The sequence below is a fragment of the Podarcis bocagei genome (genome assembly GCF_964188305.1).
Source record: "Podarcis bocagei genome assembly, chromosome: 13".
NCBI classification, from domain to species: Eukaryota; Metazoa; Chordata; class Lepidosauria; order Squamata; family Lacertidae; genus Podarcis; species Podarcis bocagei.
In genome coordinates this window covers 3272853-3288216 of record NC_138138.1, presented here as the reverse complement: position 1 = coordinate 3288216, position 15364 = coordinate 3272853, and the positions used below count along the sequence as shown (strand labels likewise).

General features: G+C 43.7%; 1 protein-coding gene across 2 annotated transcripts in view; it reads right to left on the bottom strand.

Moving 5' to 3' along the window:
• IKZF1 (IKAROS family zinc finger 1) overlaps positions 1-14158 on the bottom strand; it is a 75198-nt gene extending 61040 nt beyond the window's left edge. The window contains exon 1 of one of the 2 annotated variants that reach the window (XM_081168553.1): positions 14106-14158. The gene's annotated coding sequence lies outside the window, so the exon portion shown is untranslated. Of the gene's footprint in view, positions 1-13167; positions 13187-14105 lie in introns of those variants that run through there. The other variant, XM_081168554.1, reaches the window with a different exon arrangement.
• Positions 14159-15364: the final 1206 nt, after the last annotated feature.

Sequence of the window (15364 nt, the reverse complement as noted above, 5' to 3'; positions counted from 1 at the left end):
AGCCTCGGGACCCCCCTTCCTGGTGGGGGCTGAACTGCTCCGCCCGCAGCTTGGCTGAGATGGAGAGGGCTGTTGTGCCCTGGGCTGTGAGGAGCTTTGCTTCCCAGGAAGAGGTGGCAGTGAGTGCAGTGAGAAGGAAAGGAAAAGGAGCGCCCGTCAGTCACCTGATCAAGGTAGACATGGAGCTTCAGAAGAATGACAGAGGGACAGCAGAAGAATTTATCGTGCTATTTGACAGGGAAACGGACTCCCTCGGGAGGTGGGGGACTCTTCTTCCTTGGAGGTTTTTAAGCAGAGGCTGGATGGCCATCTGCAGGATCAGGCCTCTTCTCACAGTCTCCCACCCAGTGCCTGTGGGAAACCAGGGAGCAGAACAGGACCCCTCCTGAGGCTTCCAGCAACTGGTGTGGAGAAGCCTTGCTGCCTGCAAGCGCCTCATGGCTGGGCAGCTGGTGGCACAAGCTATGCAACAGATGTGGTCTCCTTCACTCCTGAAATTTCTGCATTTAGGGCGAAGGTTTGATGCCAGACCCTCAGAATGCTCAGCTTGTATTACCAGGGTTCCTGGTGGCTGGGAGGCCTCTGAGCATGTTCAGCTGAATGCACACGGAATTTCCCTTCAGATCTTTGCACTGAATGCACAAAGGTCAGGAATGGGGAGGGGGTGTTGAGGGTGGTGCCTGGGAAAGTGCCCCTACAGAGTTTAGTGCGCTTTGAGCTCATGCCTGCACCATCAGGGTCCAAGCCTTCTTCTTGGGGGAGCCGGAATCATAGGCAGGTGACTTTCTGGTTGGCTTTTGCTCTCAGCTTTGCGCTGTCACTCTGCTCCGCTCATCAGGCTCTACCATGAGGAATATGCAGACTCTTAGGGTCTGAGCCTCAGCAGACGTGACTTCCTAATTTTACACAAGATTTATAAAAAAACAAATAAAAGAAAGAAAAAACACCCTCTAAGCAGTTTATGTAAAATAGTATGAAATATTCATTAAAAATACAGTGGTACCTTGGGTTAAGTACTTAATTCATTCCGGAGGTCTGTTCTTAACCTGAAACTGTACTTAACCTGAAGTACCACTTTAGCTAATGGAGCCTCCCACTGCCACCGCCGGAGCCTGATTTCTGTTCTCGTCCTGAAGCAAAGTTCTTAACCCGAGGTACTATTTATGGGTTAGCGGAGTCTGTAACCTGAAGCGTATGTAACCCGAGGTACCACTGTACTTATAAAATCTACAGACTTTAAAAACAAGGAGACATAATGAAGTTGTCAAAATATAGATAAAATTGACAGAGTTGGTTCTTAAATAAAATATCATGTCTGCATATGCTGGCCTAAGGAGGAGTCCCAGGTGCTGCCACAGTAAAAGGCTGATTCCTTGTACATGTGGAGCAAACTTTATATGCCATAGGTAAAAACTGCCAGTTCCATAGACCAAAGTGGCTGGGTGTATTTTAGGGCTGCTGGCTAACCTGCTATTATGGGAAACTGCTTCTGTAGCTCTAATTTCTACAATGTCTTCCTGCCCCAACACCATTTCCATTCTCTTCCAACCAATTGATAAAAACTCCTATCACACAGTTGTTTGACAAAAGTAACCAAGCTTGACTTGTGCTCCAAAATTTGCATCAACATCTCCATGCAAGTTATTTCAGGCTAGCAATCAGTGGGGAATAAACCGTATTTGATGGGGAAAGTACATTCTGCTCAGGGCCAAGTGACATTTTTTAAAGTCCTGTTGATTTCCATGGGGCAAGTGCTTTCTCTTTGAAATCACGGGACTTAAAAATATCTAAAACACCATATATTCAAAGCTCTGATGGCAGCAAAGTGCATTCTACTACTCAGATATTCAGTAAATATTATCAGTCTCTCTATGATACATCCAAAACATTAAAATAGTATATCTTGGATTATCTGAAGTCAATTCCCCAGTGCTTGAAAACGACAATGTGTTTGATATGAGTGACAGCAGAATAATTTATTGTGACAGTGGAACAGACTCCCTCGAGAGGCGGGGGTCTCTCCTTCCTTGGAGGTTTTGAAGCAGAGGTTGGATGGTCATAGAATCATAGAATCATAGAGTTGGAAGAGACCACAAGGGCCATCGAGTCCAACCCCCTGCCAAGCAGGAAACACCTGTCTTGGTCATCTGTCTTGGATTCTTTAGTTGCGATTCCTGCACTGCAGGGGGTTAGACTAGATGACCCCTGGGATCCCTTCCAACTCTACCATTGTGGGATTCTATGAATAAATCCCTAGGCTCTGATGGTTTTACTACTCAGTGCTCCCCCCCTCCAAGGTTTCTTTATGGATTTTTATTACAAGTATCACAGGTATGTAATAGTGCTGATACAAAAAATTAGGCACATCCAATGGTTATAAGACGTCAGAAAACCACATGCCTGAAATCAGCAGCAACCTTCCTCCTGCCCCGCCTCTTCCCAGGACCCTTGGGACACGCAGGGGAGAGGAAGCTTGCATGCTGTGCTTAGGTGCTCCCCTGCCTGAGCTATGGAGAACCTCCAGAAAGGGAGTTAGATCTTTAACTGCCCTGTGATCTCCGGATGAAGGGCAGAATAACAACAACAACAACAATCGTTCTAGGTAGAAACATATCTTGTTACAAGGTAAGGCGACAAGCTATTTATGATGGGTTTCCTAACAGACTGAAATGGATAACTTTCAAGTATGTCCATCCAGACAAGACTGGCTTTCTCCCAACCCACCAAATCCTGACATTATTAGGAATTCAGTAAGTAAACTAAACTTCTGCGAAGCTAATGGTCACACCCCCATTGCTGTCTTTGTGCTTGGTATTTTATGAAGCCTTTGACTACACAGAGGGTTCATATTTGATTAAATTAAGTGAAGAAGGTGGACTCTGGAGCAAAATTCACTCGTGCATTATGTGTTGAGGGGGAATCTATGGAATATCTATGGTAAAAATCAGGATGAACAACCTGGATTCAAAATAAAGCAATCTAAACCATGCAACAAACCTTTCCATGAAATTTGGGGCACATTTAAAGAGTGGTGAGGTGCTGGGGGTGTTTCAGATTGACAAAAGTTAAGTAGTGTTGTTCTTTCAATGGGAAAGATTTAAGCACTTTGTGCCTAAGAAATTTGCAACATATTGCTTGAATTTGAACAACAAGTGGGCTGCTAAACCTGCATGACCCAAGTCTGTGTTTAAACTGCCTCACTTTATTCAATGGGATTTACTGCAAGTAACTGTGCGCAGTCTGAGGCTGCAATCCTACGCCAGCTTCATTGGGATTAAGGGCACGGAAGATGCCCTTCCAAGGAAACTTGCACAGATTGCACTGCTTGACAACCCTTTCTGTGCCACAGTAATACCAGCAAATTGTTTCTCCTCAGCAACTTAGAATCATAGAATCATAGAATCATAGAGTTGGAAGAGACCACAAGGGCCATCGAGTCCAACCCCCTGCCAAGCAGGAAACACCATCAGAGCACTCCGGACATATGGTTGTCAAGCCTCTGCTTAAAGACCTCCAAAGTAGGAGACTCCACCACACTCCTTGGCAGCAAATTCCACTGTCAAACAGCTCTTACTGTCAGGAAGTTCTTCCTAATGTTTAGGTGGAATCTTCTTTCTTGTAGTTTGGATCCATTGCTCCGTGTCCGCTTCTCTGGAGCAGCAGAAAACAACCTTTCTCCCTCCTCTATGTGACATCCTTTTATACATTTGAACATGGCTATCATATCACCCCTTAACCTCCTCTTCTCCAGGCTAAACATGCCCAGCTCCCTTAGCCGTTCCTCATAAGGCATCGTTTCCAGGCCTTTGACCATTTTGGTTGCCCTCCTCTGGACACGTTCCAGTTTGTCAGTGTCCTTCTTGAACTGTGGTGCCCAGAACTGGACACAGTACTCCAGGTGAGGTCTGACCAGAGCAGAATACAGTGGCACTATTACTTCCCTTGATCTAGATGCTATACTCCTATTGATGCAGCCCAGAATTGCATTGTAAGGCAACACTTTGATTTAAAATGATTCAAATGAGAAATAGATTACAGTATTTAAACCTTAAATGAATGATAATATTTTTGGTTTGTTTTCCTGCCTTTTATAGTGATAAGCTTTGCCCCCAAGAAAAATGAACCGACATGGACAATGCCTGGCTGCTCTGGCCCCTGGTGACTGGATCCTTTAAGCCTCGTCGGCACATCTCCCAAGCTGAACTCTGCCTACCATCCATGTATGGTTGACTACCAGGTCACGCTAATGCCATCTCTCACGGAATGGTAGCCTAACAAACTTTCTATAAGAAAAATCTCGAAGTTAGTTAGAGAGGGGAAAAACTTCCACCTAAATCTCCCCTCTACCCAGGAATGTAAATTTACCTAACTTCCTGCTTTTCATTTCCCTTATTTTTCTGAGTGATCTTTAATTTCCTTTTATTAGACTGTTATGAAACAGTCAAGGCTAGCAGGTGTGTGTGTGCTCTCATCTGGTTGCCCCATCTCAAAAAAGAGCATCACAGAGCTAGAAAGGGGGAACCAAAATGATCGACACTGATCACCCAAAGAAACTAAACAAAAAGAAGCATGTGGAATTCACTGTCAGGAGATTGGGGGGGGGGTCTCATTAGCTTGAATGGCTTTAAAGAAGAATTAGACATTTTTTAATTGGGAACTAGGTCTATCAGTGGCGATTAGCTATACTTGAAAAATTGAACTTCCACCTTCAGAGGCAGGAAACCTTGAATATCACAGCTAGGACCAAACTCAGAGCTGGACCGCTGCCTTCATCCCCGGCTGTAGACTTCTCCAGAACCTTGGCCTGGTGGACTCGGTGCGCCCATGGCCTGATCCAACAGCACTTTTTAAACTCTTACATAAAAAACGCACACATAGTTTTCCTTGAACTGAAAATGTAGTTTATTCTGGATGAATGTATTGGATATCCTTGTCCAAAATTGCAAACAGGCTTTAATTAAAAGTGTTCCATATCTCCACCACCAGCTCATAATTAACTTTATTATGGGGATTTAATAAAGTAGACCTCTCAATTCCTATGTAAGATTCTACTTTAGAACCATTTTAATTCTATTTTTAATTTCCTCTCCAGCAGACCACAAATAATAACTAACGAAAAGGTCCATTTCTAGAAACAAAACCTGCGAAACATAAAGGCTTTCTCTCATTTCCATTAAGCTTGTTCCCCATCCCCCAGGACTATCAAGATGTGTAAGAAACAAAGTTATAATTTGTTAAGACCAATTCATTTCCTCCTTTTCTCTGTTGGCACATCTATATGTAACTTTTCTATAGAAAAACAATGTTTAGTCATTGTTTCTACCATAGCTACTTATAGGAATTTGCTGCTGGTTACATGTCTTCCACCTCAGGGACCTGCACACCAGGTGAGGGTGGCCCCTGTCCCTTTGCACACACAGCCTGGCAAACAACACGCAGCTAAAGCCACAACCCTCTACATCCCACCAAAGGTACTTCCAAGCAAACCATACAGGAATAGGCCACAAACCTGAAGCATTTATATGCCTGGCTTTTTAAAAAAACAAAATACTAAAATAAAGAAGAAATTAATTGGGAACACACACACAAAATAATTTACAGAAAATGCAATATAATTATATTTTTGTAGTCATCCGTTATCACAGCACTTCAATTCTAGCAAGAATAACCAATAGATTGTTTATTAAGAACACTTTCTTCTTGTCAGGCCAATTTATATCAATATATGTGATAAAAGAAGGTAACTATTCTCTTCGTAATAATTTTAAACCTCTCCTTCCTTGCTTTCACTTCTCTGTATTTGAAATTCTGTAAAGGGGGTGGGGGGAAGCTTCATTTTTTAACACAAATGATACAAAAATACCTAAGAGTCAGAGGTACAGACCTTGCGGCAAGTCAGGCACAACAGCCCCACAGAAATGAATGGGCCTAAATCTGAATGGGATTGCAGCCCTGGGATTGCAGAGGTCAGCAATGTATATTATTATGGACATATTCTGCTTCATTTTAACCCAAGTAGTAAAGGCAGCATCATACAAAACCAGCTGACCAGAAGCAAGAGAGGACAGGACAGGGATCTTGGCGTCTTGAAGAGCTGGAGATGGGGTTTGGGCAGAGGCCGCCTTTCTCTTCCCTGTGTGACAAGATGCATTGGCCAAAATCCTCTTTTCAGTAACATAAATTGGTACAGGGCCTCTGTGCTGCTTTCCATTTGGTCAACTTGTACAAAATACTAAGGGATATTGAATGCTATGGCTGGTATCCCAACTAAGTCATACTCAAATAAGCCTTTGTTTCAGTAGCTCCGCTCTGAGGATGACTAACATTGGCCAATACTCCCTATTTATTGAACATGCCAATACAAAATAAAAAGGAGAAGAGGCTCCAGCGTGCTCTTTACCGTAGCTCAAAGACACAAAATAGGAATATTTGGCTCACAAATGAATAGGATGGTGTGGAATGGGAAGAAGACACTCAATAGTTTACGGAACTTGTATAATAACTCAAGACTTAAAGAATAAAATACTGAGATGAGGACAAGAGTCTTCTATTTGTTTTGTTCAGTTCCAAGATGTTTTAGGAGCTGTATTCATTAATTCTGACATTGCTTCCTAATTTTTCTTGGACTGTTCAAGGCATTTCAAGTGACAAAGGATTCCATAGACTTGAAATGCTGGACACATTTTCGCACCTCATGTAGATAGGCAAAAGGATTCCGAAAATGCCTCCAATCAACATATTGTTCACCTGCTCAGCTTGTTCCAGTTTGCTTACTTGAGTATCTGACAGCCCTTGTGTGTCTGCTGACTCCAGTTTTAAACGAGTGACATCCCATTAATTTCAATGGGGCAGATTAAAATGATTAATGCAGTTGCCGTTGACCTGGTGTTACACGGACAGTCCTTTTCACTGTTTCAATTTGCAACTTTCCCCCCTTCTCCACGGAGAAGGGATTCGCTGTTGATAAGGGAAGAGAAAGAAAAACTACTCTTTTTTATTTCCCCCTCCCCCTGCTTACATTAATCTACTTAAACTTTTGCTTGCATTCCTCCTGGATCGCTTTAGCTGTCAGATGTTTTGAACAAGGCAAGCAGCAACCTCAGTCCAGCAGCTGATTCTGCAAAGCACCCCTTCCGGAGGCCGTTTCACAGGGTCTGTGCTGATACCAGTGTCACCAAGAGCAGCTCTTGCCTGGCCACCTGTGGCACTTAAGGATTTCCTCCAGGTGACCAACAGAAGCCTTCCAATAAATGGCTTCCTTTCTCTCTGGGCTGCTGGTGTTGCCACAAATGCCCCAGGTAAGCAAGTTATAGATAGGTAGCCTAGTGAAAATAGTGTAGCTGATTGACTTTGGAGGCCATGTGTAAAAAGTGGTTATATCACGTGATTCCCAAATAGTGAGTCAAGAAGTCCAAGATATGTGCTTATGGGAGCTATATGTTTCTGAACTGATATATCCAGTGTGGAGGACAACAAAGCAAAAAATAAAGGAGGAAAGGGGCAAACTATCGTCCTGAGCCCTAAGGTTGTCTCAGTAAAATCCTACAGAGCCAGCAACACATATTCATGCAACTGTTACGCTTTTATTTGACAGCAGGTGCCATATGCCAGTTTATGGGCTTCCCAAAGCCACGTGTTTGGCTGCTGTGAGGGACAGATGCTGGACCAGAGAGGCCTTTTGTAGACAGCCACTCACCTGGTCAAATGGCCAGTCAGAGTTTTGTTCAGGCAACTCACGAGGAAATTTCAAAAAGACTATTTTGTCCTGTGCCCTGTCTTTCTGGAAATGACACTCTCGTGCACCTCTTTCCATATAAATAGACACACACACACACAAACACTTTTTAGATGAAGAAAAGAGTAGCACACTGAGTGAGCAAGCTGGTAACATTTGTAGACCTCTTGACAAGTCTTCCATAAACACAGAAGGGAAGCTCTTTTGAAGGGGATCCTCTGAAAGCACCATCCGTTTCACAGCCAATGCTTCTACATAATATCCAGGGCAGCCGGGATCCACTTGACCAAGCCAGTCACACAACATAATTTTTGTGGCACTTGTATGCATGCGATAAAAAAAGACTATTCCTATCACTCTCCTGTACTTTGGTCTTGTTTCCTTTTAGCTGGCTGTGCCCCAAAAGATCTTATTGGCTCAGCACTCGTTAAACTATATGAGCTAAGGCTCATCATTTGAACACATAGCATCCCCCAATCCATGCATGGCCTGGCTAAGGCAGATTTGGGTTACAATCTGTTCTGTATGAAAATGTTCTAGAAATACCTGTTTCCTTTTAGAACATAATGCGCACGTGCCTTGAACAGGTGGGCCACACAAGCCACAGGACTACTTGCCTCATGTAATTAGCTTTACTCCTAGCCATTGTGCTGACAGTCTGTTAAAGAGGTTTTGCAGCAGGGTTTACCTGTCTCTAATGAGATTCATGCTTTTATTTGCAAACCTCCACATCATTAGTGTTTGAAAAGATCAACCCTGGGACTTGTGAGTGTGTACACGCAGTCACCTATCTAGTTTATCCCCTAAATGTTCTTTTCTTAGGTCCTGGGAGGAGCTCTAGAGCATGATGAAACTCCCTCTCGGTGGGCAGAGATCAATCTGCTTTGGAGGTCCTACTTGGATCATGACTGAAAAGGCCCACTGCTGTGGCTTTCCTAATGGTGGTAATCGGCAGGTGGTAAAGGCATTCTGAAGCATCTTGGGGGAAGCTTTGGATCCCTCCACAAATATTCCCTTTTTGCCTTTACCACCTGTGGAGAGCCAACAGTGGGACAGCCAGGGCAATGGGTCTTCCCTTCTTCCTTGGGGAGGCAACTATGCCATCCCTGAAGCTGATGTGGATATTTTCTCTCCCATTGGAATTGGTGGGAGAGAACATTTTAAAAAGAAAGATACTGCAAGAAAAGGGGGGAGAAGCTAGGGGGAAAGCCATTCCTCATCTGTCTTCCTTTGTGGCTGCTGTGAGCCTGGGAGGCCTGAGGAAGTGGTGGTTCCCCTGGCATGGACGCGTCCCATCCTGCCACCTGACCTCCCTAGGACTGCTCTGCAAGTCTGCAAAGAGTAAGCTTGAAATGTGGTTGCAAACTGTAGCTGCTAACTTGGTCATAACAAATGTTGAACCACGTCCTGCTCAGTACCATCTGGGAATTAAATTTTAGCTTGGATTTCCTGCCCTTTACCAATATGAAATTATTTTAAATGTAAACAAAGGTATGGCAGTATCTTGTAACCTATACTTACAATGATTGGCTTTGCAAAATATGGGGACCCAAGCCTTTTTGCTTAGGATGTAAGCATACAACTTCAAATTCTGTAGTGAATAGAGTGGTAGATATGGGTGTGGGAAACTCAAGATTCAAATCCCCACCCAGCCATCGCTTGCTGGCTATTAACTAAAACAGTCAAATGACCTTCCAGGTTCAGAAGCAGTAGACCTACCCCCAGGCGCCATATGTGTGGGAAGGACGTATCTGCCTTCCTACATCTCAGATACATTTGCCAAACCATTGGAAACAAAATGATGGACCTTTGCCATGACCCAGCATGGCTCCGCAACCTTGGGCCACACACACCCAGGTTGCTGCAAGGCTAAAATGCTATTCTAAGCTCTTTGTATTAAGGGCTGGATACCAATATAAAAAATAAATTAAATATCAGCAGAGGAAAATAAATAGCTTTTATTTCACTTACTAACATAAACAGAACTGTAAAGGTCCACCCCTGCTGATAAAGCGTGCAAACCTATGCATGCCTACTCATAAGTAAAACACACTTAATTCAATTGAACCTACTCCCAGGAAGTGTATATAGGATTGCCACTAAAGATGGCCATTTCTGCTCTAGACTACAACTGTAAATAGCTTATGTCCACCAAAATATACCTGCAGATATAGCTGAGTCTGAAGCTTCTGTTTATTTCCTTAAAATAGCCTGCTTTCAAACATTACAAATCTAATTCTCCTATCACCACAAATTTCAAAACCGTTTCTGCTGGCCTACAAGCTATTTCAACTTTTTAAAAAGCAACAACAATCCCCCACACCAAATTTTAATGAAGGGGGGGGGTCGATGTGCATGGCCGAAGCCAGGATTTATGGGGGGGGAGGCAGAACCTCAATTTGTGAAGTATTTTTGTAGATTTACTTGATTTGGCCCTGCCCTTGTTGATGCACAGCATTGCAATTTATGGTGGGTGCATCAAGCACATGCTGAAACATTCAAGGGTAGTCCAATAATATGTGGCAAGTGCTCAATTATATCTTTATCCCCACTACAACTTCAGTGCATGCAATAATAAATTAACTCCCCATTTCTAAACACATTTGCTGGGTGTGGGTGGAAAGTTGCCTCTGATTCAAAACTTTATTTGCTGTGGGGGTTTCTTTTTCTTTCTTTTTCTTCTTAAAAATAGTGCTCTCTGGCAAACACCCCAATAAATCTCGGGCAACCTTTTTGTGAGAGCCTCCAACAAACAGAGCTGCATTTATCAGAGTGAAGCTGATATGTTTCAACTGGTCATCCTGGTGTGAATTTGCACTTCTAATAATTCTTTAGGGTTGCACACCTTAGCACATTTAAATTGGTAGATTTATCAACCAGATTTAAGGGCACACTTTCTTTTTTTTCTTGTTGAATGAAAATGAAAATATTAAAGATATTTTCCACCAAAAATGTATAGTAGCTTTTACTTAATTCTAAATTCTCATATTTTCTTCTTTTTAAAAAAAGTACCTATTTTGAGGTTTCAATAATATGTAACTGCTGCTTAAAAGTAATAGGTTAAAGGCTAATCAATCAACTGAACATTATTTAATCAATTGACAGATCTAAAAATGTTTAATTGTACCAATTAGAAGTTCATTTATACTGGTACAACAGCAACAGATAATTTTGATGCAGCAATCTCTGAACCTACAAATAGGGGTAAATGCCCTGTATGGCATATGGCATTGTACATTCCCAAGAAGAACTGTAGCATGATGCTTCTAATTTTCAGAGTTTGCAACTAATTCAAAACCTTAGCAATATAAATTGAATCTTGAAATGTCAAGGTTCAGTTTGAAATATCTGGAGAACTTAGCTTTGAATTAAAATAACCAACGTTACATCATCACTGCAAGTTATTATCTAGCTCATATTAAATGTAAACTATTTTGAGCTGGTAATCTATTTGGTATATTTTCAATTATATAACTAGAAATAGATATAAATATGAGTTCACTGTCTACAAAGAAGACCGAAATATCTGCCAGCATGCCCTTCACCACTTATTTCAGATTGCAACCTCCTAAATAAATTTCCGGAACTCTATTTTTACATGTGTGTAATATTAATGCACACTCTTTTGAAAGGGAAGGATCCAGTACCTGCTCCTCAAAAACAGATTGTATATTTACAGCCTAAATCAGCTTAAAATAAACTTTTTTGCCTACCTTGATCCAAAACAAGCATATTTCCCTTTTGGACACGGACGCCTGGTCTGAAAAGTCTGAAGGAGCTGCAAAGTGTTTATGAGCTGCAAGAAGAAGCTTAACTCAATACGAAACAAAGTGTCCTGAGACCTCTTATTTCCTGTTGATGATTGGTTAGCTTTTCCGTTTATTTATTTAGTTATTGTCAAATAATTATGAGGAATGAAATGAAACAAATTTACTTGCCTTGTAGGAACAACTGAGAAAATCAAATCAGTCCCTCACTTCAGCCTGGGTTCAGTCCTTTGCATAAGGTATCATATTTGTTCAAAAAGAAGAAACTTAAGTTTATTAGTGTAGCTCAAAGACCAAAACTGAAAGCATTGCAAAACCTTATTCCTAAACCTTCTGATCAACACTTTTTGTGTATTTTAAAGGTATCTCACAGGCTGATCTCACTTCATCCGATGTAAATCCCATTCACATCCAACTACTGCAGCCTTACTTCCAGTTCATTTCAAGGAGATAGTTAAGCACATCAAACTGAAGAAACATGCTTTTAAAAATATTCCAGTGGTGCATACAATCCAGTGCTCTTAAGCACCCTAATTAATGTCTACAATCCATTGATTTAAAATTAATGCAGCTGTTTTCAGTACCTCAGATATTCAGCTCAATCTGATGCACACCCCTTGATGCTCTTACTGAGTTCAGTTAAACATGCTCCAAAGTAGGTGTGCATATGATTCTTTTTTTAAAAAAACAAACAACACCACACAGTATATCAATGAATTAAATTATATAGATCAAATGTTTCCTGTTCATGGACTGGGAGAAAAACTTAGCCTTATAAACAGTAAGAAATTGGGATAATTGGAGAAATTTAGGATATGAACTTCCTAAAATCTTGCCTAGTAAAATGCTTGTTTGGCAAGCCTTGATCTTGTGCTAATTTTTTTGGTGCAATCCTATGCTGATTTACTTGTTAAGTTTTAGCGTTTTAATGAGGTTTACTCCATAGTAAGTGTGGTCTAAATGTACAGTTTTTTCCACTCCTGTTGCTTTTCTAATGTTTGTCCATGGAAGTAACGGCAACAGCATATCAGCAGCCATCTTGATGGCAAGTGCAGTAAATTTCTTCATTCTTCCTCTTCATTTCTACATGTAAACTTATCAGAAAAGATCTATTGCATAGAACTTTCTATGGAAACTATTTCTACAGTAGGACTACTTTTAGAAAATGACCTTCTGAACCATTTTTGGTTCAGTTCATGGACTTAAAACAATTTTAAGAATGCTAATTTCATAGCCCACACATGGCCATATAAGTGTCACAGACTCTATAGCAATGAGCATTTATTTGCAAGTGGTTAATATAGCAACAATAAGGTATAAACTTTCTGGAAACCTCTTTAAAAATGCTTGTTTTCCCAATGATATTAGAGAATCTATTTACCTTTCAAAGATATTCAGGGGCATGCAAACATGACTTCATTCCTTGAACTGTAATAAAATTTAAAGTGCAATCTAGAAGACCCAAAGTGTAATCCCCTCTCTGGTACGTTAATCATGAATGATAAGAAAATGTCTGCTATCTCCTGAATAAAACTTACATATCTAACCTATTTTTCTGACAACTGCCAAACTTGTCTGCTGTGTCTTGTAAGTCTTGGATTACTTTTACAACTACTGTACTTTAACTTCAACACATAAATTTAAAGATTCCTTTAAAGTGTATACATTTAGATTCCAGTTAACATAGTCTTACTCTCTGGGTGTTGTGCTGGGCCACATAAGGAAACTTTTTTTACTGGTGGGATAAACTTCCACAGCCTCACTTACATCTGATAAAGTAGATGTAAGCTCATGCTATGGTGAATTTGTCAGCCTTGGGAGTGTCACAAGCCTGTTCCCTCTGCTCCATGGGGCTACTGGGGGTCCCATCTGCAAACCCGGAGGGGATGTCAATCATCACGAGTCCCCCTTTGGATCTTTCAGTGAACATGTACGGCACTTCTTTCTCTTTTTTACATCTTTATGAAAATTAATAGAAATTACATTGGGTTCTTCCTCCCCACTTTTTTAGGAGGGGGTTGCCAATAATCATCATCATGAAATTCTTGTAACACCACATTTATTCATAAAACAACATTCCACTACTAACATTCAAAGCCCCCCGAGTTGTCTCCCCAGCCGGCCACGCGCAGCTTTGCTTGTCGTTTATTCCTCCACCCCGAACCACTTTCAGAAACTGGGGGTCGGGGAGGGGGAGAGGGAGAGAAGGGGAGCAAAACCTTGTCTCCTTCGGGCAGATCACAATCGAATCCATGGACTATGAATGGATCGATCGTTAGACAGACAGATCTAATCACCTCTCGGACCAGAAAAACAAAGTCAACAGGCAGCTCCTGAAGTTTAGAGGCGCGGAAGGCTCCGTACAAAGTTGCCGGCTGCTTTCCTTTAACTCGACAGCCAGGATCGCGCGCACTTTGCCCGCGGGCACAGGCGCTCCGCGCGCGCTCTTTCCGCCGGGCAGCCCTGGGAAGGAGTTGGCGCTGCTTTTCCCCACCAGAACTTTTCTCTCCCGAAAAAGTTTGCTGCCGCGACGGACAGGAGGGGAAAGAGAGAGAGAGGGCAGAGCGCAAGGCGGGGAGGCGCGCCGCGGGGCGAGACGGTACCTGCTCCGGGCGCGGCGGGATGTCGGCGGCTGGCGGGGCCGAGCTCTCGGTGTGGCAGCGGCGGCGACGGCAGCAGCAGCGCGCCCGCAGGCAGCTCGGCTCCGTCGGCGCCCCAGCCCACTTCCGCCCGCCAAGGCAGCATCGCGGCGGCGGCGGCGGCGCCCGGCAGCGCCCAACCTGCTCCCTCGCCGTCGGCGCAGAAAGCGCGCCGCGCTCGCCCAGCCCGTCAGCTGACGAGGACCCCCCCCCCCACGCCGGGCCGGGAGGGGCGCACCTGGCAGAGGCAACCTGGCCGGCGAGGAGGAGGCGCCCACTGGCTGCCCCTCGCCCGCCCGCCCCGCCGAGCGCCAGGTGCGCCGCCTGGTTGGACGTGCGCTCTCCGCGCGCCGAGCGCCCCAGAAGAAAAGGCGCAGAAAGTGGGGCGGCCCGTGGGGTTCAGGGCCACCTCACATTCAGATACCGCTTGCTCGCAGGGGGAAACCTCCCAGGGGCTTCCATTTTATTTGGGTTTTTTTTTTAGAAAAACCATAGCTGAAACATTTACAGCATGATTTAAAACATGCGGAGAGTTGAGAACCCGGACAGAGCAGACGAAAACAAAGTGAAAACACCTGCAGACCTTGCAAGCAACCGGGGAGGCTTCCTTGCACCGGAATGTCTGGAGCAGCTCAGAAAAGAGGAGGCGGGAGGCGCCCTCTTGCTGTCCAGAGGCAGGGAGTTCCAAAGGGTCAGTGGCGCCACACGAAAAAGACGGCGTTTCTCGCCATCCCCATCTTGCACCCCTTATCACAGCGATCCTTACTTGGAAAGGACGCTCTGGTCTTCAGTACAGTTACACTGTGTTACTCAGAAGTCAAATCTCATTGAGCGCAACCGGGCTGGATTTGAGTAAATGCGCTTAAGACCAAAACCTACGCGCTGCTTTCCACACAGGAGTTCTGCGCCGTGGGAAACTGCACTTGGGTTTCCGGCTGGAGAACTTTCCCCCAGACACTTAGGGAGCAAAGGGAGGCGCAGGAAGCCTCCATGTAGGTTGCTGGGGGTTCGGGCTGGTGCAGCCCTGCTGGGAAGCTGTGGAAGTGGATGGACCAACTGCATCCACATGGCAGCAAGTGCAAGGTCATTCGGGCAGGATGACCTGGCCAGCAGACTAGTTTCTCTCTTCTTTGAGTAGCTCCTGTTCATCCGTGATGAAGTAGATTAAATGCTCCGAGCAGGTGAGCAGGGACGGACTACACTGGTGCCAATCCCAGAATGGG